Raw genomic sequence first — 5,728 nt, 5'->3', positions numbered from 1 at the left:
TTTATGTTTATATTATTATTCCTATGACTCTTCCCCCTAAGACTAAAAACAAACAAAAAACATAAAATCATCCCCCAACACAAAATATCAAAATAAAGTTCATGAAATGGTCCCATCGTATTCCCCCTCATTCACGATGAAAAAATATCTCCTAGTTGCATGGTCAACATTCCTTAACACTTTAAAAATATCGTAATAAAAAAATACAATAATTAATAAAACTTGGGAATAGAAATATATAATAAACTCCATACACATTAATATACTAATAATTTTATTTAATATAAGTAAGTTATAGATTAATTATTAAAATATTTTCATTAATATTACTTAGTTACATTATAAATTAAATATTTTTTTGTCCACTAATATAATTTAAATAAATAATAGTTTATTATTTATGGTTTTAGGGTTTGTGTTTTGAGTTTAGGGTTTTAGGGTTTAGGATTCGTAGTGTTTGGGTTTTAAGGTTTAGGGTTTTAGGGAATAGGGTGTAGATTTTAGGATTTAGGGTATGGGGTTTACTATTTAGGGTTTCTAATATTATTAATCATAACTATGTTAAATAGTAATAAAAATAACTAATTAATAACGATATGTAGTTTATCACTAATTAATACTCATGTCAGTTCAGAGATTTTCAAATGGGACTTACTTTTGATGATTGGTTCAATGATAATTTATTTTTTAACCTCATATACCAATCTGTGACTTGTTTGTGTAGACTTGAAATTTCTATAAAAAATGAAAATCCTATATAAACAAACACTTTAGTAACCATTATCTTAAGGAACATTAAATTATCATTAGCTAATGACATATTAAGGAAAAGGTTATGTTAGTTTCCAACCCAATATGAATCCAGCTAATATATGTTGGAAATCTCATTGTTGTTTTTAACGAAGGCTATGCATATTGCATAGTAAATGTGATTAGTCTTGATCCATACTTCTTGTTGAATTAAGTAGTTATGACTCAATTGATTGACTTGGGTCAACAAGCACATTATGAACTCATATTTGAAATTCATGTCCATCTTAATCACTACAAGAGATTCATATGAATCCACCCATGCTTAACTAGAACAACTATTAAGGTGATATGGTCTACTCACTAAGACATAGAAGCGAAAATCTTTTAAAATAAGTAGAATTGTTTGCTCATGCTTTGATGCACTCCCTACCTTCTCATAGAAAAGATTATGCATCTTGTCTTTTGGAGTGTCTAGAGAGTATAGTAAGTTACTCTTGGATATTAAATAGCATCTACCTTATGGTATTAGTGGTTGGATTTGGCCATCAATCACAAGTGTCTACTTTCATCAATTAGATAGATAATACTTTGGTAAGTCATATAATCACTCCGATAAAGGTAGCCTTGGTTGATTCTCTATGAGTCAAATTAGTTACCCACATTTTCTTGATTTGTTACTTTGGTGCAAATCTGCCTAATAATTTTATCCAAGAAATTTTATAATCTATGCTCCAAGATATTTGCTTTATTTTCACCGCTTAACCTAAAAATAAATTGGACTTAATTAGTGTGCTAAGAAATGTGAAATAAAACAAGGTTCCATCACTTAAATCTCTTACTTAGTTGGGTGTAATTGGGACAAGGTTAGTTTAATTGTAATCTAATTTTTTTTATCTATTATAAATAAAGACTCATTGTACAACAAGTCAGTGAAGTATTTCTCTTTACTAGAAATTCAACATAATTTTAAATGAACATTTTTTTTGCTAGATGATAAAAATGCCTTCATGGTGACTTATATGAGGAGGTCCATATGATTCAATTATCTGGTTATGTGCTTGAAGGGGGAAAGTATGTCATTTCAGGTAGGCAATTTATGGGCTAAAACAATCCCATCATGCTTGGTTTGCAAAATTTTATCAAAGTTGTTGTAAGAATTGGTTTTTAAACGATGTGAAAGTGATCATTCCATTTTTACCAAAAACACAACTCAAGCATTATACTTATGTTATTTATGTGGATGATGTTATCATCACAGGAACTGATTTTGTGGGAATTCAACAAGTTAATGAGAATTTGACCAAAGTGATTCAAATCAAAGATCTTGATTTGTTAAAAGTGTTTTCTCGATGTTGATGTACTTCAATCTAATCATGGCATAGTTTTGTTTCAAAGGAAGTATGCACCTGATTTATTTAAAGAAACATGTATGTTTGGTTGTAAACCAGTTGAAAATAATGTGTCAAATTTGGGGAAAATGTAGTTGTTGGGATATTTCAATTGTTTGTTGGAAAACTTATTTATCTCACAGTAACAAGACCAAACTCTCACTTGATTAGTGTTATTAATCAGTTTATGCATCAACCATGACAACTTCATTAGTTGGCATTGGAAAGAATCCTTCAATATCTATAGAAAAATTCAGTCGAGGTTTATTATATAAGTGTCATGGGCACACCAAAATTAAAGGATTTTTAGATACAGATTGGGTTGGTCCTCGTAATGACCGAAAATCCTCTTCAAGATATTGCACCACTATTGGAAGCAACTTGATCTCTTGGAGAAGTAAAAAATTGACTAGAATATCTCTTGTCATACAATAAGTGAATTGTCGTGACTTAGTTCTTTAATGATAGAACTTGGTTTTTCAATAACTACGCCCATGCAAATTCATATGTGACAACCAAAAAGTTATTAATATTGTGGCAAATTTAGTCTTTCATGAAAGAATAATGCACATCAAATTTGATTGTCATTTTTCTAGAGAGAAGCTACAAGCTCCCTCTAGAAATTAGCTAGCAGATATTTTCACAAAAGCCATTGTAGTTGGGCCCCTTGGTACTACATGATTTTTGTTGTTGTTATATTTGATATTTTGTACCAACTTTGGGGGAAGTGTTGAAGAAGCACTAAATGGCACATCTTGTAATTATGAGATTGAGTGGCATACCTTATAAATACTAACTATTTTAAGTTCTTTTTTTATATTTATCATGTATTAGGGTTTCTACCCTTGATTATAAATATGACATCATAAGGAGGAGAGGCTCATACTCGTGCTCTACTTGTGTAGTTCAAGACCCTAACTCGAGCTCTCTCCTTGCTCTCCTTCTAAGCTCTTCGTCCTCTATTTTCTTTTGCTTATTCTTCTTACCTCTTCTTCACCTCATCTCTTGCTCTTTCAAGCATAAAACCCTAGAATTGAACAATACTATACCCTCAAACAAGAGCCAAAGGATAAATATAAAATCATCACAATGACTAATAGAAAGTTTTACAAACCATGATTTCAGGTTTTACTTTAAACCATAGATTGTTGTATGTACTTTACACATCTTTCTTGTCTCCCTCTAAGTGACATACCTAGGGGGTTGCTCATTTATACTTCCACCGAATGATCTCCACGTAAGAAGCCATTCTTTATATCTTTAGAAACAAAGAATGTTGCTCTTCCCACTCTCAGTGCAATACTTCTAGTGAAAACATATAAATTAATGATCGTATGCACTTATGTTAATATGGAAACACTATCTCAGATCGAGATGAAATTTATGAGAGTGATAGTGGTGAGGAATTGGACAAGGAAGAATTTATGAGAAAAATTGATGAATCCATGTCCTCCCTTAGAAGAAGAGAAAATGAAAATAAGAAGCTAAGGAGGCAACTTCCTAAAATAGAAAAAGAAAATTAATTTATTGAAAGTTGATTTTTCCTCAAAGCTATAATTGCTTAGAGAAGAAAACATAAGGCTCATCTCAGAATCTCAGAAACTTAAAGTCTATTCTTCAAACATTCTTGAGTTGAAAAAAGAAAATGAAAATGTTTTCCCTAGACTTTTTATAACTTCAAAAAGAAAAAAAAAACTAGAAACCCAAAAATGTGTAGTTGTTAGAAAAGCCCATGACTTATCATATGCATTAGAAGAACTGTCTTTAGGGAAAGTCATTTCTAAAATTAGATTAGAAAAATCATGTGAGAAATTTGGAACCTAAGGCTAATGTTCATGAGACTAGAAAAAATAGAAAATCTAGCTGCTCTCATAGGACAAATGTGACCTAGGTCACCATATCACCTATGCATAATGAATCTTGGTATAAATGTGGAATCATAAGAAATTATGCATTTGAGTGTTTAGCTAGAAGATCAAAGCTGAATGAGGTGAACCAAATTTGGATTCCAAAGGGAAGCCTAAATTTGTCTTCCAAAGTTGAGTCGCTGAGACTCAAGCAAATTTGGTTACCCAAAGTCACTTGATCTTCATAATAAGGAGCTGATTCTCTGACCAAAGCTATACACTACATGAAAATCACCAAAATAGCTTGAGGGACATAAATTATGAAATTAAGACTTCATAATTTGATGTTCATGTCATTTCGAAGATTCCTCTTATGGGATTTGGTTTTGAGGATTGACTCGATGCTAGTTTTATCAACTTACATCATACACCAATCCTTGTCTAGTTTATGTAGACTTTAAAATTTCTATGAAAATCAAATTCCTATAAAAACTACCATTTTTAAATCCATTGGTTTAAGAAGAATTAGATTATCATCAGCCAATGACATATTAAGGAAAGATCATGTTAGTTGCCAACCCGATATGAATGTAGTTGACATATGTTGGAAAGAGCATTAGTTGTTCATAAGTTTATGCATATTAGTTTTAAAGTGATTAAAATTTTCTGTGAGACCTCCTTCCTTAATAATTTTAGCTCTATAAGGCTTCTTATTATGAGAGTCATGTATGACTTTTGCATATTTGCTCTTCAACAATGGTAGACTTAAAATACTAGTAATTGGAAGAAGTCAAGAAAGTAATAATATGGTTAGGCCAACTCTGGATGATCAGCAGAGACAACAAGATAAAAATTCCATGGATTTCGGTCATGGAGAAAAAGAGAGAGACACTCATTGGGAGAAAATAGGAGGAAAAAAAGAGGTTATGGACTTGTGTCCTAACCCTTCCCCTGAAACTCAATTTATAGATTAATAATCTTACAATATTATTATTATGCCCTTGAAAGTTAAAATAATTAGATTAGTGCCATCTTTATGAGATAACTCTTTATTTACCATCATGCCATCACTAGTGGGCATGTGAGCCTTCTCTTTGGTCTATGAGCCTTGAGCCCATGTTCCACCTCTGTTGGATGTGTGGGTCTTTCTTGGTCTTGAGCCCATCTTCCAATCACTTGTGGCATGTGGGCCTTCCTTGGTCATGTGGGTGTGGGCCCATCTTCCAACACTCCCTCTCAAGTTGGGGGTGAGAGAACATCATGAACGCACAACTTGCTGCAAATAGTGTATAGGCTCTTCCCGTATAAAATGGTAGTCTACCATATCTTCCAATAAAGATTATTGCTGAGAAGAAGAACTTACAAAAAGAACAAGAGCAAAGAACTAAAGACTAGAATCAAGTTGTATAGAACATCTCAAGGGCTCTAGTATGTATGTAGATAGCCAAACAATCTCTGACTGTTAAGCACATCTAATTTAATGGAACTTTAGAACATGCATATTTCAAAATCGTGTTTAACCAATACATTAAAATGTTTTATAATAGACTAAAAAACCTTAGAATAACATTTTTATGTTTTGAAAACATACTTAGCAATATGGCACTAGATTGATCGATTAGCAATTGCCGATGATTGATTAACCAGAAGTGCATAGGCCAAAATTATAAAGAGTGATCGATCGATCACAACTTGGCCAAACTATGTTGCAAATCATGATCAATCATCCCATGTGGATTG

Source organism: Aristolochia californica, unplaced genomic scaffold (assembly GCF_029961685.1).
Source record: "Aristolochia californica isolate CCGP_79_NKW_82.1479 unplaced genomic scaffold, dmAriCali1.0.hap1 SCAF_14, whole genome shotgun sequence".
Lineage (NCBI taxonomy): Eukaryota > Viridiplantae > Streptophyta > Magnoliopsida > Piperales > Aristolochiaceae > Aristolochia > Aristolochia californica.
The sequence above is the reverse complement of the archived record's forward strand: the minus strand, read 5'-3'. Positions refer to the sequence as shown.